This window comes from Bombus pyrosoma, linkage group LG12, assembly GCF_014825855.1.
Source record: "Bombus pyrosoma isolate SC7728 linkage group LG12, ASM1482585v1, whole genome shotgun sequence".
NCBI classification, from domain to species: domain Eukaryota; kingdom Metazoa; phylum Arthropoda; class Insecta; order Hymenoptera; family Apidae; genus Bombus; species Bombus pyrosoma.
In genome coordinates, this window is record NC_057781.1 from 9,508,008 (window position 1) to 9,533,769 (window position 25,762).

Sequence of the window (25,762 nt, forward strand, 5' to 3'; positions counted from 1 at the left end):
TCATTTAGATACTTCGATGATTAATGCCCCCGACAAGACAGCGCCAGCTGCTTCCTTCGCTTCCCGTTTTCGGACCACCTTCTTTTCCAGAAGTGCGCCCGATTTTTCGGGCAAATCTCGACGCCACGATAAAATGTAGCGGGTACTGGGACGCGTGTGAACATTTGGTCACGCCATTGTTGAGGGGACGAGGGAGAAAGAGTTTGGCAGATAAATTTACTACCGTGACTCTTGCCTTCTTCTCCTAGTTAGAATCTGCAACAGTTGCGAAGGAATTTTCAGAGGTTTGCTTGCTGTTAGCGAGCTAGCGAGGTGTTAGAAATTAGTTGACCGACATGTTGATACACTTTTTTCACTTTTACCAGTGTCAATCGAAGGATTTCTCGCGGTAAGAAAGTGACTCTTGTTTGAGAAAAGGAAAAACAGCGAACCATTCTTCATAAACCTACGAGTTTCGAAAAGTCTCCCGAGATATCTTCTCCTGCTCACACAACAGAAAAGAGTAGAAGAAGCGAGGGACAGGAAGGCGAGAAACACCTCGAGAGGTGTCCAAGTCGCTCTCTTCTCGTAGGTTTTGAAGTCGGCAGAGGAGCAAAAGCGAGGACGGAAACGGCGAAGGCGGAGCGCAGTGCTTACATCCTCTGCTCTTTTTGCACGGGGGACGAAATCGAAATTGGTTTTGGACTTGATAGTGCGCGCAATTATGTATCAACCCATACGCATACACCGCAAACTGGACCCGGGCAAGCGGTCTGGCGGGCACATTTCAATTATTAGAGGGAATTACTCGCAGAGAGCGTCCATCATCTTCTATACTTATTTTCTGCTCGCAACCACCACACATACGCACACAATCCTGCATACACTTCTATACCGTGCCCCGTTACAAACACTAAACTCGTCTCTCCACTCTACTACTCTCGTCTCTCCGTCTTTTTCTTTCTCTATGCTCAGCCATGGAGATGATCCTATGAGGTTATATGCGAGAGGTAGGCATCATCAGAGTGCATCATCAGAGCGGTGAGAAAATAGCCTTCAATTGTGATTACAGGGGCGGCTCGGGTTCGCCTTGGCATGGCATCGCTCGCTCACTGAATCTGTCTACTTGTACGTTCGTCCTGTCCATTGGTTCGCCTCGCCGCCGACCAGGAACCGCGTCTGTGTGCGAAGGTATCGTGATTTAAGTAATACGAACGAGCTAGTATTGTCACTGATAGCGACTCGTAACCGCCAGTTCTATGGTTATCCCTTTGGTGTACCGCCAGATTTCATATTCGTTCGATCGGGGGTTGTTTCGAGATCGTTAAGAAGCTTCGAGGTGTCGTGGTCGAGCTGTGTCGAAGTCTCGCGACGTTTTCACTTGCACGACGCAACGTCTCTCCGAATTCTTCGCCTTTCTACAAATTGTCAGTCGTTAATCGTTAGTTTATCTACTAGTCGCGAGCATGCACCGATCCCAGAAGACGTAACCGTGGAATGACTTACCAAACTTGGTGGAATGATACAGCAATGAAAGAAAATGGAGCGCGAGAGACTTACCTAAAAATCAAAAACACAAGAATATTATCCATCTCGTGGCATACGTTTTGTAAACGATGAAAATTGAAATTTAAATACCGATCTTACGTACAATTTCTCTAGCTTCCTCAACACGGCCAAGGATTAAACAGTGAATCCCTCCAAACCTATTTATCAGCTCCTGCACACTGTTCTACGGATTGAAACGTTTCTCAAATTTACCAAGTTCTCGGCACTGTATATCTCTTCTGTAAAAAATCTCTCCGACCAGTCGCGAGAAATTCAATTATCCAAAGACGATACACCGGAAACGGCTGATGTCTAAGCGCGATTCACGGTGCTCGAGTTAGGTAGATGGTGGAACTTACGAGCAGCTTATAAGTGAAACGAAGAGCGTGCGTGCTGTGTGTGCGGGTTCCTTTGGGACGAAGGTGCAGAACAATAAAACAAGAAAGTTATAAGTATGACTAAGCAAGAAGGTGGAAAGACGCGACGCGATGATTCCCATTGGAGTGATTCCATGATGAAGGCCCCCTTTTCCGGGATGCCTGGACACGCTTTCTTGTCCCTAGGCGTGTCGCATTACTAGATTAGATGGAGAGCGACCCTTAGATAGTGCAACGTTCCCTTCGTCCCAATGATACCTTGGAAATTACGCGACATATCCAGAAACCCTGCTTGCCTTTCCTCTAAAACCACCTTTTCTCAGCCTTCCGCTTCGAAATACATGTTTGCCTCGCTTTCCATGGCTACGCGTTCTACGTGGACGCATGTGGACGGCACGTGGTGATCCATGCTGAAGTCAATTTTCTATCATTTTGTTAACTTTTCAACTTTCAATCCCATGTTTCTTTTAACTCTACATTTTTCTATATTTTCCTCGGCAATTTTTTATTCTGTAATGCGCGTGGTAAAGCAACCACGTTGTTCCACTGTTCGGATATTTTTACGTTGAAATTTACTCGAACGTTTGTCAGATGTTAAAGCTTCAAGCCGATTTATGCACGCACTGGTTTGGTAGCTTAACAAAGATTAACTCTGCTGTTCTCCTCGGCTCTTTATGACTCCAGATAAAGATACATATTCAACGACAAGTTTCTAGAACTGTTTGAACAACGAGGCTGGCACGCGAGTTTTAGAGAACGCAACAGAAGCCACGAAACGAAGCAGGGCACGAGAGAGGTAGAGCTGCGTTAAATGGCAAGTTTTCACTAATGTTTCTTGTTTCGGGAACTTTAATACGCTCTTTAAGCCGGTCGAGACTTTCATGCTTAACGCTTGGATTTGGTTAACGAGCGGCGCGGACGCCTCGTCTGCAACTTCGTGATATAAGAATGGCTTGTAATGCGGTCATTTAGCTTACAAGCCGGATACTTCGTTAATAGCTCGTGACTAATCGTCGCTTGACTCTGTTTCGCGTTACGTGCGACCCGCGCCCGTGAAATTTCGCTTCGATATGGAAAACAAGGAACGGTGAGCGGAGAAGAGAAATCGTGGGAACGCTGGAAAATTGGAAACTAAAGAAAATACGTCCAGAATCCAGTCGATACCCGATACGAACGTTTTATCGTCATATTTCAATCGATTTATATTTTGATCACGATTCGAAGAGGCTTCTTTTTTTTTTATATAAAAGTATATGTGTAACGTCTCGAAGAATTTTTACTGAGATTATTTTTCAACAATTTCATCGATGTGTGTAGATATTTCGTTGGTCGAGCAAGTAAAATTTTGTTGACAGAAAATTTGTAGCATTACGTAGAGCGTATAACGATATGGTACAATGTACGATGCATGTTATACGTACTTTACGTAGCTACGAACGATCCGACGAGAGAGGAAAGGCGGAATATCCAGAAAGAAGAGAAAAAGGTATAGAGGGAAAACGGTGAAAAAGAAGAGGACGAGAAGAAAGAAAGAGGAAAGTAGGTTCTTGCCTAATTGCGGACTTCATCAGCGGGCAGCACAGTGGGCGCTCTTGATTAAGAATTTAATTGCGGCTGATTTACATCCGCCTCTCAAAACGAACATCTATTTTCGGGGCGCAAACTATGCTTGGCCGCTAATTGGCTTTCTGATTTTTCCTCGAAAGGGTTCGCTCTCGAGCCGAGCTCGCCCGGTTGGGTTGCGCGCGTGTTCATACTTCACCTGTCGGACGCTGATAGTCCCCGTTAATAGTTTCTTTCTTGGTAAGGAGCGAAAGGGCAGATAAATTCGCGTAAGAGGCAGTGCATCATCGTAAGTCAGATACGAGAGAGAGTTGATCAACGGTTTGCATCTCGCGCAAAATCCTCTACGCGCGCGCTCCATCTCCCTTCGCTCGCTCGTTTCGTCCGTTGAAGAGAGCAATAGACAGAAATGCGCTGGTTAAATTAATTACAGAGGCAAGATCGCGAGCAAACCACGGCCATAAACAAAGCGGGACGATCGGCTGATCATTACCTCGATAGGCTTGATAATAACATGCAACGCGCTGCTCTTTCGCAGTGAACACGTGCACACACGCCGACGCTTTTTCGATGCAACGCGGCTCGATCATCGTTCCGGCTGCGGGAGACCTTAAATTTCACGCTCAAACGTTTATTCTATTTCTGGAGTTAATGACCAAGGTGGCTGAGGGTGGAAAGGAGTGTTAAGCACCGTGTAAGTGTTTTGTGACGTGGTCTCGAGAGGTGGTTGGAAAAGAAAATTAACGCTTGCCAGTATTTTTGTGGATTTTAGGTTTGACTAATGGTTCGAAGCTCGGTTTCGGAACGATCGGCAAAGGAAGAGGAAAAGTAAGAAGATTTGCGTGTAAGGAAAGCTTTGATAACCAGATCTTTTCTCTGTATCTCGAGGGTTGAAGGCAAGAACAATTTTCTTTCTTTATTTTTTCAAGAAGCAAATAAACGAAATTTGTATCAAAGTAGATTGAAAATTAAAGGTATCGGGGATTCGAATTCAAATTTATATTGAAATACGAAAGATTTTCTAATCTAAATTTGCAAGTTTTGATCGTCGAAGTTTTGGTATCCTTCGCAGGAATTTTCGAATCTCTTCAGAGTTGAACACCGCAGAGCAGATTGCCGTGTCGCTACAATGTGTCATTCGAAGTATACGCCTCGACGGCTGTGCCAACTCGTAAAACTCATCTGCGGTCATCGTTCGATGTGTAATATTAAGCTCTAAATCACGTACAACTGGCTCCGCCCTTTATACGGCACACGCACACACGGTTACAAAGCTACGTTAATTGGCATATACGAAGCAAAGTTTAAATCATCTCTTGCATATTCTTCATTTTATACGGAATAAAGGTAATGCAGGTAAGTGTAACAGAACTTTCAATAAATTCCATGCTTTTGTCTAGAGCGCGGTACTTGGTACATTTAACGGGCGAACACTATCCAATTACAAATCCAATAACTTCGATATCTCAACAATATCGATGAACGTGCATACGCTTTTCAAAAAACCTGACTCTTTTCATCGCTGTCGAACGGAAGTAACCGTCGAAACGTCATGTGAGAATCGATCATTCGCGAGGCTCATTAACAGCGAGTTCGATTCGTATCAATGACATCACAGGAGCCGTGAAAACGCTCCGGAAGTCGTATCACGTTCCGGCCAGTTCATTCTTCACTCGTAGGTAGGTAGACTGACCGATGTGGTGACGCCCCTTTTACAAAGCTTGTCCCACTGCTACCTGTGTGTACCTGTACAGTTGGTAAGAAGAGAGCCGCTGCCATAACAGGGTCTCCTGGTACCTCGGCCACAACTATTCCGATGGTCATTCACCAATCTCGTCTCTCATCTTCATCTTTTTATATCATCTCCTCCACGCTGACTAGGTTTCTTCCTAGCTCCCCCTTTACCTCTTTGGCTTCAGATCGGATTATCCTCTTTTTCTTCGCCTCTTTTTCTTTCCACGATCTTCCGTGCGAGCCACTGCCCGATGTCCTTCCCGATAGATCGTCTCGTTTCTCTTTTGCTTCCTGTTTCGAGATCTCGAGTGGAGGTCTGTATTTAACGAGTACGTGCGTCGATGCTTTCCAAGGGTCGTTACGAGTAGATTTACGCAAACTTGTACTTTCATCGAAATACAAGTACAACAATTGAATGTAAATTTTCTATCGCACGTTGAACGCTTCGATGAACGTGATTCGGTGATTTTTCATTAATTCTCCATTCGGTGTCTTCCGCACAGCTGTTAAAACGCGTCGTTTGTTCGAGCTTCCAATGACCGTATGCGATTATCACTCGCGTAACTTTGCTATATTCGCGGTAGAAACGGATTTCAATGGAAAGACAAACGAGTATCGCGCGGATCGGAAGACAAATTAGTTGGATAAAAATTCGTGTGACGCCGCAGGGAGGAAAGTAAAAGTACAGGGGTCTGGTTTGTGACGAAACACGGCCCCAATGACCCGGCAACATGCGGTGCAGAGGTAACCTGAGACTTCAACGCACGGCAGATGATATCGTCGCTGACATCTACGTTAGCACGGCGAAGAAATACCGGTTCGTCTGAAGCTTTCGTCTGCACCGACTCTTATCACGGCCTCGTCAAGCGTCCTTATGAAAGGGACAGCACGTGCGAGCAAATGGAGCAAAGTCACATTTCAAGGTTGTTTCCAATGTCATCTTAATCGCGTCCGAGCTTCGAACTATCGGAACATCAAACGAAGATGAAAATGCGCTTATCTCTATTTATCGGAAGGTTAATTTCGAAAGACCGGGCGATGGAAAGTACAAAGTGGAGGAGAGAGACAAGGGATCGTTTACACGTAACACGACATATTGAGAATTTACGAGCAACGCGCAAATCAAAAGAAGACAGACGCGCGTAATATAACGCGTGATGCATGATCGCGGTGGGATAGAAACACGATGTTCGTAATAAAAGAATAAACTCGTTGGTATATGGGATCGTAAAGTCGGAAGCGATTTACGCGCAGAGGGATGCATGGTGGGAACGCGACAGGATGAGCAGGGTGAGAATGTAGAATATGCAATATCGTTCTACTTTTTTTCCTACGTTCGTCCTTCCCCCTTTAATCTTTATCCAAAGTCATACGTTTTTAGATCAAGAATCGGACATATTTAAAAAAGAAAACGCAAGAACGAAGCGTCGAGATCATTGATTGATTTGGCTCGAGGTTTCAGTAATAGATAAAGATACTAAAATAAGATCATCCGGCGAATTGAACGATCTAATTTATCTTTTCTGCTAAAAGTTAAAATAAATCGCAATTATGCAAATGAGATGAACCCTAATAGACGCGTAGCTTGTTTCAAGAAATTGCTAATTAAAACTGACAAACTGGAAAATCTAGACGAATTACGTAAGATCGGCCATGCATTTAAATCTTAATTACTTTTGCTGCGGGCTTTCGATCGATCAATCGTAAGGAACGCGGCCAACGTAATATTTAGTTCTCTCGTTTTTCTCTTCTTATAAATAAATGTTTTCTTCAAATATATGGACGACAGACCTAAAATGGCGAAACTACCTTGAACGATAACTTATTGAAAGGCTCGATATGAGCCATCATGGTTCGTTAAATTTTCCATTGCACTCGGAGACGAGGCTGCATTTCACTTTATGCCAAGTCTCCAGGCAGCGATGTCGCCTGAAGGTAAACATAGGTTGAAATGCTCCCTCAGGGACAAATGAAGTAGGCAAAATACGTGCGTGACAAAGGAAAGAAAGCGAGCAAATAGAATTGAAATTCTTATTGTCATCGTGTCGATCTGCGTACACCTTTTAACCTTGAAATTCGACCACGCTATTAAATGTATTTGTTAGCAGAATGTTAACTCTTCAATGGCGGAGCACGCTAATTGACGCCTTGTGTGAAATAATCACGCAGGAAGGTATAATCACGAGGATGAACCGTATAATATATAATTTGAATAATGTTAAATAAATATCGTGCAGTCTGTGCTATCTTTAAATTTTCATATTAATATGTTGATCAACCTGAATTATACAATCCGAAGGAAATTACTGTTCACGGCAGAAGCACTCCGTAGATTATTAGAATATTATACATTAACAGCTTCTTGTGCTAATTTCATCGCGGACAACGAGCGATTAAAAATTTGTTACTATGCCATAATCGAAAGTATCGTAAAAAATAATAGAAACATTAATTCGCGTAATGTTCTTGTCAGTGCGTTATTAGACTTCCTTATGTGGCGATGTCAAATATAGATTTTTAGTTTCCAACGAAACGAGTCAGGATTCGTGTTTTACTTACGATTACCGAAGTACAGCGGATTCTCAGGTACTCTAACGCCACCAAGACACGTAATACCCTCACCCATTTTCGCGACATGTGTGCGAAGCGCTCTGGAGCAATACAAATATTGAACTTGTCGGCGCAGTGTTCGACGAACGACTCCCGGCTGGAACGAACCATCACGCATGATCGAAAATTAAAACACGAATTGATCGATCCCATTGCGGAATTTCCTCGTCTATTAATCGTCTATCAAGACGAATCTTTTCCCTCTTGCGAACGATTCGATGGCAATTTGATTAGAATATTTCGTTAACTTTTATCCGACTGTTCTAGCGCAGAAAGTTTCATTTCAACTTCTTGAATATTATTTTATTTCAAGTTATTACTTGAGATTTGATCGTATTGAAGATACTCTGTAATTTTTATCCGATCCGAACGTAATTGTTAAAGAGAAGAGTATGGAACGTGAAATTTAAATGGACTAAAAGGTATATTTAGCGTCTGAAGGATTACCTCGTAGGAGAACTTGATTCTATTCCGATATTTTGTATGCGATTTATCAAATATAAGAGTATAGATCGCGCATGAAATTCGTGAGTTATGGTACAGTAATTATGATTATAAGAGAAAATTGATCGAGTTGAGGTTGAACTGACGAGACGGAGTCATTAACGTCCATAGCTGGCAGCTAATGAACTAGCCATTTCTCGAGAGCGAACTACTCTTTCTTTATAGTTATAATGTTGTCTAAAGGCAGGCTATTAAAAGTGAATGAATTAACACCAGCATAGCAGAACTACTACTAATTTAAGTGAGTCTTTGATTAACGCAGTTACAAGGTTGCATTCGTGATACAAGTTATTATAATATAAATTAAAGCACTTCCTCGGGCCGTGATCCACCACGTACAGATTCGATGTTAATAATTACATGCTTGATTTTAATTATTCGCGATTACAAAATTACACGATCCAGTTTACGAATTGTGTGTGCAACGCCTATCTAATATTTTAATTAAAACTTTCAATTGCTTCGACGAGTTCCATCTAATCTGCATACGCTACACGATATTTAATAATAATTTAAACATATTCCTTTCTGAATTCGTTGCTGGAAATTGATGATTTTAATAAATTATCAATTACTTTAATTAATATGTTCCATTTTACAGCATTGAATGTCGAACGCGTGCGAATTCAATTCAATGTTACGTGTCCGTGCAAAATTCACTCGTGTAATTTGGTTTGCGTAATAAGAAATTAACGAAGATCTCGCGTGTCTTGGTCTGGTCCGATGTCATCTCTATTTTCACGGGCAGGTTCGCGTCTCTTTTTGTCCCTGACCGAGGACAGTGCGCTTACCGGACCGACAGCGTTTCTTAGAACGTGGCAGAAGTGTCCATCACTGGCTCTGGAAACTTTGCTCGGGAAAGAAAGTGGTGAGCCCGTTGTCTTTGTCGCTACCGCTTCTCGGAAACCATCGAGCGAAATTCAGAAATCATATTTCATAGAAGACGCATGCTCGCCTCACTGTGGATTAAATTTTTCGGGCTCATCCTCGTCCTCGTCATCTCCCTGACATCGTTCGCAAAATGATATTTGCTTCGTTTTGTCTTTCAACGATCTAGAAACGGTGTATCTTTCCACGCGTGTCGTACTACGACTTACAGAACCTGTGCCATCTAACTACCTTCGATTTAAGCTTCGCTCTAAATTATTCGCAACTTTACATTTCGCAATATCAAAAATTCGTTCGAACGAACTTTCAGCAACGTTCAGAGAGAGCTTCAAAGAATCTCGTCGAGTTTCTTGTTACAGAAGCATCGCAAAAACCGTCTCATAAAACGTGTCCAAGAAATTCACCCCATCCGGTAGACACTTAAACGATGATTTTCTCCTCGCGTCACTACCACGACCAATTTGTCACGAATAATTTGCATAGGTATGGACAAACTCGTGGTACATCGACAGGAACGATTCGCTCACGGGGGTAATGGCTCGAAGCTTGGCCGATCGGGCAAACACATTGGCGTATCGTGGTCGAGAACGCATGACCTCTGAACACCGCTAAATCAACACCACCGATCTGACTCTCGCGGAACGAACCCAGGCAATTATTTGCACCGAGATTTATGAGTTTGTACGGAACGGACAGCATCGGCTTCTTCTTCTTCTTCTTCTTCTTCTTCTTCCTCTTCTTCTTCTTCTTCTTCTCCTCTTTCTCTTCTTCTTCTTCCTCCTCTTCGTGTACACGTAAACGCAGACGATCTATCTTTCTTCGTTGAACCGTGTGTCTCGAAGGGAACACTCAACTCTCGCACGGTTTTCTTTTCCCCGCGCTCTTTGACTTCATTTATCTCGGACGCACTTGTTCACCCGGCCAGGAATCACTTTTCGCATCGTAATTACACGTGGCCGCGCAATCTCTCAATAATTCAATCGCGCGGATGATCGCGCGCGCGCGCGTGCGCTCCATAGGAAGAAGAAGAAGAAGAAGAGAGAGAACGAATGCGTTCGAGTTGTATTTTTAATTCGGCGCATCTTGCAAACATGGTCTTTTTCTATTCGCTAGAACCACGATATCGTAGAGCAGTAATTGCCAGAGTGAATTTTTCCCGACGTTTCCGCCAAACGCGATAGTTTGATGAACGATTTCTTGACTCGACTGGTGGGAAAATGGAGTAATTGTTCGAAATCGTTGGCGAGACGTGTGCGTGCAGGAAGATAGGCTTCCTTCTTGCTCTTTCATTTCTTTTCCTACGTGTTCACGGACAATACTTTTTGTTTCTTGACTTTTCGATGTTTCGACACATTTTTAGTTAAGACACGCTGAATTTTGTACTGCGTGCTGCTCGAAGCAAGTAGGGGATTCTTTGTAACGTTACTCTGATTTTTTACGATTGTTCAGGGCACCTTGATAGTAGCGATGTTAAATTATTAAAGAATAAATTTCTTATTCTCAAGTTAGCTGCCAAGATTTTTAATAAAAATCGTTCGGCACAAATTCAATATGGCCAAAGTGAAGAAAGTTTCGCACGGTCTGTTCAGATATGAGGATCGGAACAGTGGAAGCGGAGGAGGAATGAATATAAGCTCGAGTTACGAGCAAGGAAGTTTTTTTATCGCGCTTTTACGTCGCATATGCTTGGCCCTGGGGCGCCAAACGATACTTCTAAGGGACGACCAGGATCAACCCCCTCGCCCATCGACTTACTTGCAGTGTAAACAAATTAAGGAATCGTCCACGGTCCCGGTTTACGACCACCTTCACCTACAATACATGCAGTGAATCTTTTATGACGCAGCTACGAACAAGCAGGCAAACGCTTTCTGCCATTATGAGCTACTTCCTCGGTGTAGATCAATTTTCATTAAAAAGGAAAGAAAAGAAGGAGACAAAATCTAGAGAACATTCTTTAAAATAGCAGAGAAAGTATCAAACTATAAAAGTCACTTTGAAAAGTTTCTGGCATTTTTTCAACAGAGAGGTCTCTTCGTATATAAAGTTTGTCAATTTCGAAACTGATTCCATCTGATCCCGAGATATATCTTGAAACTTTTTTCACTGAACGTTATTTGTTTGGAAGAAACTGGGTTTTGCTTACTCCAGAAGTTTCTCCGTCGAATTTTATTAATTTCTAAACTTCTCTTGCTATATTTTATTCTGTTTGGAATATTCTTTGAATGTTTCATTTTCTTCCTTAATATGCTCTCTGTGTAGTTTCATCAGATTCCAAATATATCATACAGATATTCTACGAACCCCTTTTTTCCGAGTCTCTTTCTTCTTTACTCAAAATTCTCTCTTTGCTCAAATCTTACTTTACTCAACCCTAGTTCTGAAATTTTCAATTTGATCCGTCAATTTGAATCAAAATTCTCTCACAGGTAAAGCAACATCTCCAGAAAGAACATCCTTCGATCCTGCGCAGCCCGAGTTTCTACGTTTCCTACTGGAAGCCAAAGACTAATACGAGAGGATAAAAACCGCGAATCATCGTCAAGTCAACTAATTCCCGCTCCATTTCCCATTTTTAACCCAGAACCATTCGCCTTCTCGACTTAACCACGAAACCCTCTTCAGAAACCCCTTCGAAGCCCTCGAAACAACTTTCCAAAAGACTTCCCCTAGTCCTAAACGATCTCGACCTGTTGGCTTTCGAGCAGAAGCCTCGATCCATGGTCGTCGAAGTGAAACGAGGGCGTTCGAGTAATTATGACGCGATCGTGGCGGATGGGTCCGTCGTTTCGCGGCAGAAATGGGATTCAAAGGGAGACAGGGCTGAGTCGTCGCCGGTCGGAAGGTACGAGACCTTCGGGGCCAGAGTTTTAGGGGCGAGCCGGCCTCTTATTGCTCCCCGAGTGGCCGCAAAACGAACTTTGATCAAATTCTACTGCGGTCGCATAAAACTGACCGGTTCGCCGGCCGTCCCGGGTTATGGTCCCGATAAATGATTCATCCATACGTTAGATACGACTCGATACCGGCATGTGTCTTTCCGGAGATGTACTTTCGATCCTGTTCAACGTCCAACGGTTCCTTCGATGCGCGAACGTCGATCATCGTCCAGATCTTTTACGACTTGCGCTAAGTCCACGCTGGCGTTTCTCTATCGGTACTTTGGCTAAGCCGCTAAATCCGATCGATGGAGGCTTCGGCAGTGGACGAAGATGTTCGTTCGACGCGTTTGTGCACGGTGAGATATTTAATGGCGTTGTTCGAGATGGTTTCTTTGCGTTTCGTGGACCGACATCGAGATTACGTTGGGATTTGGATGCTTGGTTTATTGCGTTTACACGAGATAATGCGATCTGTTTCACAATGTACGAATACATACGGTATGGTATACTAATAAAATGTCGAGTTTCAGATTTTTGCTTTGTCATATGCGTTATTGATTGATTGTTCCAAGTCGTAGAATAATCGAACGAGATCTTCTTCCATTTCCTTAATACGAGGTTGCCAGATCCGGTGTACGCGTACTATCGATAAATTTCCCAAAAATATCTAAACAATTTAGCACTCGATTCAATTTCGTCAAAACCAAACGCCATCGAAGATCTCCAAACGTAATGTAAATTTTTAAAAAACGACGATCCAAGGAACGCAACGAATTTCGAAGTCATATACTACCAACCCAAAATTAAGAAACTACCCTCTTACGAACAATCCACACGGAAATACCTTGGAAAAATCTTCGTGTCCCTTCTCACGCTACATTGTCCCCTGAAATATATCAATCCCACCGAAACCCCGAACGTTTCACCCTGTACAGACACGGATACGAGGAAGAACCATCGTCCGCGAGGCAGAAGCGGAGCCCATTACGGGCAGCTAGATAGTTCACGTGACATATTTCTTTCAATATAGCGGAACATCCGTCAGACTTTGGCCATGGACGATTCTAGCGGTTCTGTTGCGGACAATCTTGCAGAAACAATTCCGCAGGATGTCTGGAATGCGACGACCTTTGGCCATCGGGATCCTCGGATCACCGACACTGACCATCTCCTTTGCATAACGACGCCGTGCTCCATCCCCGAGCTAAGTCGCCAGGCCACGTTTCGACCCTGCGTCGAAAAGCACGCGTCCATCCAACGAAAAGGCCGATACGCAAGGCCACCCTACGAGCACACACCGCGCTTACACGCTGCAATAACAATAATATCTGTATATGATGGCGGGCAACGTCGCGTCGCATCATCCCCGAAGCTTCTTCGTCTACGGTGCACGTGGATTTCATACATAGGAATGGGCCACTATGATGTGGATCAGCATTCAATTGTATCGAAATTTCGCCAGGAGAAATCCAACTTCAATTCGATGCGGCATGTTTTTCTCAAACGAGTGTGAGCGTATGCGTGTGGGTTGGCTCGGTTTGGCTTTCGTTGGTTTTTTGGATTTTTCCGAAGATGCGGGTCTTCCGGGCTGAAGCCGATCGTAACGCGCGAATAGCAATCTATTCGGGTAAAACGGTGTTGTACATGGGAAATTGTGGGATTAATTTATACGTAGAGTAGAATTTTATTTATGCAAATTCATGGAGGGACGAATGGTTCGTATATTGTAATATGAATTGTTTAACGGAAGTTCACTGACTCGCTCAATTACCTTTGGTTTTTCGTTTATGCGATGGGAGGTCACGTTCGGACAAGCGGATGCAGCTGTTAGTATTAGATCGAAGTTCGCTTGATCTACTGCGATGAACGTTTAATTCAAGTAGACAGAATTTTTATTCGCTTCTGCGCGACGCTTCGATTTGAACAGCGTCTTAGTAACCGACGAAACGAAAGGGAATAAAATGCAAATGAGAAATTACGTTCGGTTAGTTGGCGTGTTTGAAAATTATAGAGAGGCCCGGCGACGTTTCGCGTACACCCGCCGCTTTTCTTTTCGCTAATTTAAATGTCAAAGCAAATTATTTGATTATTTGCTATGCAAATGAAATTGTTTAAGGCGGAGAAGCGGAGGAGGTGAATCCTGTTGGCGAGACTGTACCTGGGCCGACATCTACGAAACCCGGGGATAATTCGGTCGCGTTAATTGGATCAAGGAGCCGGATTGAGGAGCGATCCTCCTTAGCCGTACAGAGGGAGACTCGACCCTAGTTTAATTATGCTTCTCGAGTTTCGAGCATGTCGCAATAATAGCGATACAATCCGCGGGACCCCGCTCCAATTATTATCCATTTTGCTTTCGGGAAAGCCGGAGATCGAACCGCTGTGATAAGGAATTTTATTTCAATGATTAACGTAATTTCGGATGTATTACGACTAGCTCGATGGTCGACGTGAATGAACGAAAGTTTCCGATTTCTCCCCATCTTCTCTTTAATCTTCTCCATGTTAAATTTAATAATTCTTTCCTAAATTACGCAAAATTTGTATCGCGTTGATACTCCGATTCCATATCTTTTTTCATTCTCACGATGTCTCGTATACGCTTACATTTATTCATCAAGTTTTTCAGAAATCAAATGGTCCCTTTCCCTCTTTCCTCTCCGTTGGATTACTAGTCTCGTGATTAATACGCATTGAAATTCGCGTTTTCCGTTATTTCCAATTTAACCGCCCTGCCTCTATCCGGCGACATACTCATAATAATGTTAATCATAGCCGCAAATAACCATGTTTCCACCGTGAAGATTGAATGAGCTTTCCTAAGAAAGAAAAAAAAAAAAAAAAGATACGATCGTCGCATTAACGAAATTGGCGTTTTTAATATTGTACGCCGTTCGTCGCATCCCGATTTGCATAATTATCGTGCGTGGCCTAAAACGGTCAAGATATTTTCCCTTTCCACTCGTTCTCTTTTCCTTTTTTCCCTTTTCCCCCCGCCCCTTATTAATTTTATTCGTCTTAATGGTCGTCTATCTTTTCCCGGGATAAGAGAAACGACCACGCTGCGCTGGTCGGAAAAATCGTACACCGCCAACGAGTATTATAATAAATTTCACGGATAAGAATCGGGCGTAAACTTCGCAACGACAATTTTAGGAGGCTATGATCGCCGCATGAATATTCATGCCAAGGAGAGCGACCTCGTGCTTCCTCCCCTCCCCCCCCACGCTTTTGTAATTAGTAATCGAAACCGACGTAAACGAGAGAAAAGGTTGCCAGAAAGTTACCGCTACGATATCGGCAAGTCTTCGATGAATGGCGATCCGGGATCGTCGATCTTATACTTTACTTTGTCGCATCTTTGTGTAGTGAAATTCAGTGCAATAAATAAAAATATCAAGAAAATAACGAAGAATCCGTCGAAGTTTCAAACTCGATTTTATCGAAAACCAGTCCTCGAATGGAAAAATTGTATTCCATCCCTGAATTCTAGTGCCTAATCCTGAACGATTAACGACTAGTGTTCTGAAATATTCTGCAAAGTTCATTCATCATAGTGCTTCTGGTGTTTGCAACAGATAGTTAGGCGTGCGTTACAATTGTGACACAATATGTCGGGAGAATCTGGCACGTAATAAAAATTCGAAAGCTTGTATCGTGTAATTTGTTATACGACATTTTTCAAAGATAAAAAACAGTGTGTGTAATTTATCGAAGGCTAATTAATCATAGCTAAAAGCTTTCTTATCTCGAATGATTTATTGCTTTCTACTATTCACGCTCGCAGTCCGAGTCAATGAATGCTGATAGCTGCGCGACAAATGTAAACTTTGCATTATTAACAGGATCTCCGGTTCGTTCATTAAAACGAGAGATACGGTGTGAATATCTTAGAAAACGCGCTCGAAATTTACATATCTTTCGTGGATCATTATTCAACGTCACGCGGTATTAACGTTAATGTTACGAACATGTCCAATGCTTCGTTATTCCTTTCATCGTTTTACTTCGATATTATCTCTGTGCAACGTTGGCCAGTTTTTGCAGTAATTAACTTTCAATTCTATTCATCGACTAGAAAATATTATTTCGCGAAATTCCAAACGATATTTCGCCAAGCGAACGCTCGATTAGTTTAAATAAAGAGATTCAAATACTTAAGATAACAAAATGGGCCGTTCGATATGATATCCGCTACACAGCAAATTCAGACAAGAGGATCAGATATTAGTCAGCAAAAATTTGTTCGTGAAATTGAAGGCTCAGTTTGAAACGGAATGCAAGGACTTAGAAGGGCTAGCGGAGCTCGTCATTGGAAACTGGAGAAGTAGCGGTGAGAAGGGCGACGGGAGTCACCCTTTCGACCGCTTTCCACGGCCACTAGCTATTTCTCTCACTCGAGAGAGCACTCCGCGCAATCTGCCGCCCCGCATTTGCATACATAAGCTATTAAGCAGCTCTTTTCATTTCCTCCCGTTTATGACAGTTTAGTTAGAATAATGTTTTACAAGATTGCCGCGTGAACACTGCTTCGCCTAATGACATTTCTCCATCTGATTAATGCCCCTCCGCGTTATCGTTCACCATGCCATGCCACCGTTTAAACGACCTTTCGAAATCGATCGAGTCCAGCCGAACTGAACCGCTTCGTACCGAGCGATCGAAAAGAAATGCCTTTTGTCGTTGAATTAGAATTTTAGAAAATGTCACAGTTCCCTATCTTCTTATCGTTATTTCTACAGACTTTATCGTGCGAAACTTGATTTCCTTACAAACATTAATCGAATAAAATCTTCAAAGGTCTGTACAAATTTCCATTCTTCAACTTTCCGTTTAACTTTGCGCAAGGAATTCTCGCAAGCAAGTTTGATGATAATCTGTTTGAAGTTAATAAAAACCACGAGAGAAATTTTTAATGAAAATTCTTGTCCCGTATCATAAGTTTTTACGAGGCACTTGTATTACGATGGTTTTGCAGAAGATATTAAATAATCGGTGAAACAATACATCTGGTAATATGTCGGTCTGTGATGCGCGAGAGGCTGGCTGCTCGTTTTTATTGTCCTCTTTATGGACACGGGACGAGCCGTTTTGAAGGCGCGTGTCATTATTTACGACGTTGCCTCTATTTTAAGATGATACCGTGGCTTAAGACACGAAATTTATAACCGCGAACGCGCCATATGCGTTCCTTTGTGAACCAACAGCAATGTTTCGAGATATCCGTAACGAATACGCGGCACTTGTAATTCATGAGTCCCCGTAACATTATGTGCTAAATATCTCTCGTTACTCTTGTCCGCCGTAACCAAGGAAAGTTGCACCATTTTCGATGTGATATCGCGATTACGCAACACGTGTAGAAAAATCGATGTGAAATCCAGATTAACAAAAAGATACGAAGATGCGAACAAGGCGTATAAGATAAATTAAAACGAATTGCTATGGCTCGTGTGACTATACGAAATGGAAATATTTGGATTCTCTTCTTCGACTTAAAGAGAAAATGTAATGGAATTTTGGACAATGAAAGTACGAGAGGAGATAGCCGCAGAAGGCAGATAACAAGTATGCAAATTCCCCCCTTGAACCGATACAATATTTACAAGACTTTCAATGTTTCAGAGGCGCAGTAGCCTACTGTATTATTTATACTCCATTGCTTATGAATAACTGCTTCTATCCGAAACGCATACGTATCTGCACTTAAAGTGGAATTTATATCGCGGCCGTTTCTCTTTTTCCGCCAACGTTTTCGATTATTTGTATTCATAGGCCAGGAATCGGGCAAATGTGGGAATTTCTGTCACTCGGAAGAATATTAGCGGACAACATTGGATACTCGTTATCGTTCTGTAAAAATTAGTTAAACTTTCAAAAGTTCAACTAACTGTCCTAAATAATTCTAATCGAAAGTAAAATGAGAATCATTTTTCGAAACGCGTTGTAAATTCATAATCAAGTAATATTCAAGTGGCGGTAAACTCTCTTTCACTCAATATATATCTTCTTATCGCTGCATATCGAAACCATCGATCCGCTCGATCCACGTATAGAGACAGTGTTTTCATTTACGAGTTAACAACGTTGCAAAAGCAGGATCAAGCTCTCTTGTCCGTGGCGTGGCCTCGCCGGCGAGATTTCATTAGAGGGCCGGTGATATCGCGGCAGAAGAAGAATAATAAGTTGAAGCGCAATTAATAAACGCTCTCGATCGGCGTCGTATATCAGGATGGGTAATTAAGCGCGTAACTATAGAATCTCGAGGCGTGGCCATCCCTGGCTAACCTGTTGTACGCCGCGACGAGGGAGGGCGGTATTATTAGTCGCAAGACGCTATAAATATAAGCCGTTACGAATTAAAAGAACCTTCCCTGCCTTTATTACAACATTTTTAATTACTGTGAAATGGCCTGAAATTTTTTTCATCCCTCCTCTACTTCATCTACTTCGTCTACTTGCTCCGTTTACGAGCTGCGAGAAAACGCACGGCCGCTAATTAAACGGAACGCTTCAAATGCCGAACACCGAGCGCGTTAGATCGGTCCCCTTTCGCAAGCATCCATATCCGCCCCCTCCCTCCACCCAGTTCTTCTTTCTTTCTTTCTTTCTTTTCTTCGATTCCAGTTCGAGGGGTGTATCTCGCGAACTATGTCCTATGTTCGAAATAATCGATTTTAAGCAAGTAGGAATTCTATCGAATCGTTCTGCGTTGTGCAGTACGAGGATCGGCCGAAGCGTCGGAAACTTCTTGTTCGTTAGGATTCTTCCTGACCAGCCTGTGGATTTTTACGTAATTTCATACATTTACGGAGATAATTATAGAAATGAAATCCAAACAGAGATTTATGCGACTTGTCAAACATCGCTGTACCGTAACCTTTCGTAGCTTTAAATTTACATCACGCAACAGCCATAACTAAAGTTGAGAAAGTTACAGCGTAAAAATGTACGCTTTCGACTGATCGCTACTTCCATTTTCCAACTGAAAGATTTTCTGTGCGGTGGAACTTTTCAGCAATTCGTATATCCACGAAGCAACATTTTTCGAAAGAAAAATTTTCCGTGACAAAGTAGCTTTTCAACGATGCAAACGCGGATTCTGGTCGAAAGGAAGCCACGTTAGCGTTCGCATCGTTTGCATATCCTTTTGAAGCTGGCCTCCACGGAGGAAGAGTGTAATCCGTTTCAGTCGCTCAGTTTATTCTGCATTGTGTTAATACACATACAATGGCCGGTCGCATAAGATACGGTGTGTGCATGTAGACCAGACGCGCGACCTATTCAAAAGGTGAGTATGCAATTGAAGAAAAATGCATGTCCTCTCGTCGGACCGTTCAAAAGCTCGGGAAAGCATTTCCATACATTTACAATTCTATTATGCATTTCTTTATGACGCCGTCGTTATAATAAGCGCGGCCCGAACGCAGAGGCTTATTAGCAGTTATCGGTCAACGTTCTGCTAACAATGCTTCTTCTTCTCCTTTTTCTTCCTTTTTGGTTTTCCCCTTCTTCCCCTTCTTCTTCTTTTTCTTCTTCTTCTTCTTCTTTTGTTATTTTCACCATTGACGACATTGTTTGTTAAACGTAGATTCTGTACAATGAAATTTCAAATTCTGTTAAATTCTTTTATTATCGTTTGTTTCACGCTCTTCCAGATATTATTTTTGCTTGCGTTATTTACGAGATTATATTGCCTGAAGATTACGGAAGAAGCATAAGCACAATTTTCTTCGTTCTCGAATCTTTAAGATTTCTCTCCATTTGATATAAATCATTCGAAGGATTCCTTTCCACTTTATATTTGAAATAATACCGTATTTTTATCCAATCGCCAGCGCGACGCAAAACCATCCAATTTTCAAAATTCCACGCATCGAATCATCGAAAAACACGACAATCTTGCTTGCCAATCTTCCATTTAATTCCGAAAACAAACTGAACCACCCATCCCAAATCGTACATCAACAATTTCCTTGTAACCGACCTACCCGGCACATTGTCATGCAAACTGGCGTTGGAGAAAGAAAGAAATAAAGAGGGGACAGAGGAAGAAATTTCAGCAGGCATGAAAACGTTCAATTTCGACTGGGTCGATTCGCCGATTCCTAAATAGAAGGTAGAGCATCGTCGTCGAGCACCACAGGTCTTCGATGTTTAATCGTCTGTCAAATTCACGGTACGCAAGCTCGCTATCAATTCGCTTACAGGGGGTAGAAGAACGCGTAAGAAGGGGGGAAAACGACTTGTATCGGAAGACTAGTACGTGAAAAGTTACAATCGGCACGGAAGGTACGATTTTAATAACCATCCGTCTCGAATCGCAATTAGGTGGCAGTCCAAGCACGAGAAAACGAGTTTCATCCTTCTGTCCCTCATCCTTTTCCAATTTTCTTTCATTTTGGGGCTCCTTTTACCATCTCCATTCGCCATTCGTGTATTTTTAAATAATTCTTCGCGTTCCTTTTTCATTCGCGACTCGCCGTTATCTCTTTCCCCGCCGCTTTATTTCACATTTTCCTTACGTTCTATTTCTATCCTCTCTTTTGTCGTTTCTCCTTCCTTTCATTCCAGACTTCGCGTCTTTCCCATAACACACATAGTCGGTTTGATTAGAACGACACGAGCGATAGAACGCGCCCCGCGAGGAGGAATACGATCGTCCTATGTATTCATTTGCTGAACACGTTCACCGCGTGTAAACTAATTTACTCGGAGAGAATCGGCTAGCTACCGTTACGTACATTATAATGTATACACGCATGTTCGATACTCGCTGCTTATTTCTTCCTCTCCTTTTCTCTCCGAATTTTTCTTTTTTTTTTGTAAGATCACTATGCTATCTATAATTGATATCTATGAAGAATCGATGTATCTTTGGTAATATAGTATGATTACGGAGTAAGGAAATTAAACACAACGTATCGCCGATGAACTTGATTCCCCGATATGTATAGTGCTTGAGACGCGTTTATTCTATAGGTTAGTTTGTTTGCTTTAGTAGCAATGCGTTAATTACATTTCCCGTGAATAGCTGCACGTTCTTTTTTGGTTTCTATGCAATTATAGCACTGTCACCGCGTGATATATGTATGCTCCGTTTCTATGTCAAGTACTTGGTTTATTTTACTCAGCTCGTTTCTTTGCCGTTGAGAACGTATCGTCGATTCGCTGCATGTCCTAGTCTCGGCAGCGCTGTACTCTTCGGTCTTACGATTAACTAACTATCTAGCCTCGCGAGGTTTAAATTAAAAAAAAAAGAGAGAAAAAGAGACAGACATCTTTAAGATTAAGAGTTAAGGATATAATCGTACGCGATATTGCTTATACAGAATATCGAGTGTGAAAGATTTAACGGTCGAATGACATTTATTGCCACGAAGCTCGTCGCGGTATAAATTTTCCTCAAGTTTGATGGCAAGATCGCGGCAAGTTGACGCCTTAAATGTCGTCCCTCGACGAAGAAGATTCAACGTGATCGTTATTATGAGCGTAGCGGCTCTCGTCCGGGGAACTCTTCTCAATTAAAACCGCCTTAATGTATGCATCGAGTTCTATGTTCTGTAGCGGAAGCCGCGAGAGGGACTCTAAGGTGTTTGGCCGTGAGAGACGGTTTGATTTAAGATGAGACGTCAAGTGTAGCAACTTCGAAGGGCGAGGCAAAATCCTCCGTGTCAATTCTCAGAGCAATCTGCCGATGCAGATTAGGATAGTCTCTGTTCGTCCTTTGCTCGCGCACGATTCCACCGCCGACTCTTCTCTTCTCGTGATCTCGCGTGTCGAGATTAATTGGGTCGAATTGTCCTGACGGAATTAATGTCGCGAGTTCGATTCGCCGCGAACGTTTTGCAAACTAACGAGCTACCGCGATCTCGCTCCCCGCCCGTTTCGATTAATTGTACCGCGTTCATCGCTGATTTACGAGTTACTCTCTTAATATACGAGTTTCTTGCTTCTTCGTTTACGGACGAGAGCCGTCTAATGAGATTTTAATGAAATGAATGCAGTTGGAAGCTGATTTTGTTGAATTTGTTAAAGATCAGTGGCTAGAGCGATAGACGTAGTGGCAACTTTTTAAACTTCTACGGAAAGATAAACGAAGGAAAATGAAAGACGTCGAGCAGTTTGCAAATCCTATTACATACATATATTTCCCCTTTATACGCTGACGAAAATTAATGCGTGCAATTTAACGCTTTTTACGAGGAATCGTTTAGACGTTAACGTAATAGCCGTGTAACAGGTATACGCAAAGAGCCTGCTATAAACGCCATGACAACGTGTATGTATGAAAATGAGGTACAAATTCAAAGTTCCATATCTGTCGCCTTCGCTGCTACGTATAATCATTTTCAAACCGAACTGGCGCTATTCTTCTACGATATCCTCGTAAAAAAAAAAAAAGAAAAATGTGAAACAAAAGATCAGGCGTATCAGTAACGATTACTTTGTTTCTGCCTGAAATTTAAGAAACTTCACGAGGATAGAAAAGTACGATTGGGGTGAAAACGATCGAAAGAACGAAGCCGAGTTAAAGACTAACGACAGTCATGGATGCACAAGGTGCATTATGACGACGAGTAGGTCCAGAAGTTACGTAACGAGCAGCTATTTGACATGGGACGTGTGTTAGCCAAGGGCTGTGAGCTTTCTCTCCTCCCGTTGCTTGCACTTAGCTGAGGGGTGAGTGTCCTGGGGATGCGAGCCTCCAACTGTTATGGTCAGGATTACCCCCGGGGTCGATGCGTTGGGGTCTCTCCATTCCCCCCGCTGACCGACACACTTAGAACAACAATAACTCAGTAATCCACGCGGACCTGCGTCTGGGCGCCGATGAAAAATGTAAAAATCCGGAAAACCGCTGCCGCGTGACAGTTCAATACATTTTAAATGCGTTCCGGCGCATTTGTGGAATACGATAAGCATCCACGATATCCAACACCCCCAATATGTCCGTTATTTATTGTCAGATTTATGGAATAAACGAGTAGCGTGTCACAGCAGGCTTAAACCATGTGGTTTCTCCGATTATGCGCGCGTGTGTGTAGTTTTGTTCTATTATTAATGCTTCTGGATACGGATGATGCAGAGTGTGTAGAAGTATATGTATGAACCATTTTTAGGAAGTTTAAACAAGCTAAGGGTGATTTTATAAATATTCTATCGATCGCTGAGAGAAGAAATTAATTTGCGTGTATATCTTTGAGATTACTTTCTTCATATCGTTCGCTTCGTTTCGATCCTATCATCGAATTAATTTATGAAGATTTTCCAGGCATTCGACCGATTTGGAATATTCGTGGCTCTTTCTTCAGCCACGTACAATTGGCAACATGGAAATATAGTTAGAGGGATACCTTTTGAAAAGAGTGGCCTAACAGGGTGCGGAGTTTACGCTGGCGGCGTTGAGTGGATCCTAATAAAAGACTATAGTCGGCTTATCGAATCTCGGATTTGCGGTGGCGGAGAGTGTTCATAGCCTGTAGCCATATTCACCCCTCTGTCAACCTTCAACCTCCGGCTCCATTATCCTAGCTTTCCGTCGCGATATCATTTACCGACACTTCCAGTATCTTGAGGAACGTTTGGTCTTATGGCGCGCGAAATCTCCGCGCTGGAGATTTGAATGTCCCGGAACCGAGACGCGAGGTGTTATAAACCAAGGATCTGCTACAGTACGCGTCGATAATCGTTAAATCTTCTATGCGTAGTAGCTACTCGATAAATTTTTAAACGTTTTAAAATTTTAATAGTACGACGTATGACGTTTGCGTGTTTTACGTTTTTCTCGAAATTAAAGAAATTCTGATACAAGTACGATTAGATTGGATCGAACGTAATTGAAGAACGAAAATTCGCTCGAAGGAAAATTTCGCTGGAAAAGGGCGACATCTTCGAGTGACTTGTAACGAATTAGAAAATACTTAGTCATAACAACAAGGAAAGAATGGAGCGAAGGAAGAGCTCTCTCGATGATGATCGAAACGATGAACGGTTAAAGGAGACAAAAGAAAAGAAAAAAAAAAAAGAAAAAGATGAGAAAGAAGAGAGGAAAGAATAGGAGGGTTGGTGGAATGCCTTTATACGGCGCATCTCTATGAGATTCTTTCACGACACGCCGATTTAAAATGCCTTTTAAGAAGCTAGGTAGGGATTGGTGGAATTGTGCCGGGCTGAATCGAACGTTCAACGTCTGTACCCTCTGATGCTCCGTAAGTTGCATTCCTACTTTCTACCTTAATAAGAACGTCTACGTGTTCGTGTCTATACTTATGCAACGAACCGTGCTCGATTAGACGCCGTGGAAAGGAGCAATATTCGATTTGCCCCTTCGATGAAACGTTCGATCTTCTTGCACAGTTCTTAATTCGGCGCAACGCTTGTTATTAGAAATATAGCTAGAGGATGAGTTCTTTCTTTTCGTACTTTCTAATGTTAATGTTATTTCGTAATATTATTATTACGGAATGGGAAGCTTAACGTTGGAAAATCTTTATAGTTTTACGAAATATACAGATTCTAAGCTGTAGAGGTTCTACAAGCTCGGGACGGTAAAGTTAGTTTCGAAATGGCAAGAGGCGATATCAAATTAAAGACATAATGCTTTTCTGTAATTGCGTGCCAAACTTGTGATAGACAAAACTTACGAAACGATCTGATGTTACGTTTTTTTACGATCTTCGTATATTGTAGAAATTACATTAATTTCTAACCAGTCTCCTAATGATAAATAGCGATAAATGAAGGAATAAAGAATTAAGAAGTGGAGAAGATTCGAAAGGAGGAGGATTTAGAGGGAGGGGAAGGGGATGAAGCATCGCGCGAGCATAGAAGACGAACAAGGGAGTCCAAGCGGTCCTTCGGGAAACAAAAGCGCTCGTTTGGCCGCATTATAATACAACGACAGTGAACATATCCCCGCAACTTAAAATCGCGCTGCTTTGCAATTCCGCTCTCCATCTCGAATTTTTACATAATCGCGTTTCAAAGCCGGATAATATTTATACGATAATTGAGCTGGCCACGTCGGCGCACGATAATGCACGCACATTATGGAAATGTGTAAACGCGGTGCTTTGATCATTTTCTCCATTCGTCGGATTACATTGCCTCTACTCCTTCTTCTTCTTCTTCTTCTTCTTCTTCTTCTCCTCGTTCTTTAGTTCTTGAAGTTCCTTTTCCCGAGACGATTTTTTCTTATAAAGCAACGAGCATATTATTTGCTACTTTTTAAGTTTTTTAAAGCTTGATGTTTTTAATAACGAGATTGCGTAATTAGAGGTGACTGCGTTATAACAGTTACTTGCAGGTTGGAAGCTATTGTTCCGAACGTTGTAATATTCTTCGATCGTATATTGAAATTAGCTTTTTTCTTATATATATTGTCCAATACAATGATGACAATCGCATCTCGTTACGGTGCTAATGAGATTCCAAGATGTTTTGTATGAAACATACAATCTATGTATATATAAAAGATTTGTATGCAAAGTATTTCGCGAGGCTATGCGACACTCAACCTAATAAAACACACGTGGACGATGCAATCACCGATGATCGACGTCGTCGACATCGTCGATGTGGACGAGGACCATGGTGTTCGTTGCGTAAGCCCATATGTATATAGAGGATCGCAGGCCCGCGAGACGACTTTGAACCGGCCATTATGGAGATTCA

General features: G+C 42.3%; 1 protein-coding gene and 1 long non-coding RNA gene across 5 annotated transcripts in view; both read right to left on the minus strand.

The window, feature by feature from the left end:
- The window catches only part of LOC122573677 (protein trachealess), a 137,849-nt gene that overhangs the window by 58,558 nt on the left and 53,529 nt on the right, over positions 1-25,762 (minus strand). The window lies entirely within an intron of this gene.
- On the minus strand, positions 662-1,879 carry LOC122573685. Its single transcript, XR_006318795.1, has 3 exons — positions 1,631-1,879; positions 1,486-1,539; positions 662-1,397 (listed from the first exon to the last, which is right to left on the minus strand). It is a non-coding gene; the product is annotated as an uncharacterized LOC122573685 (long non-coding RNA).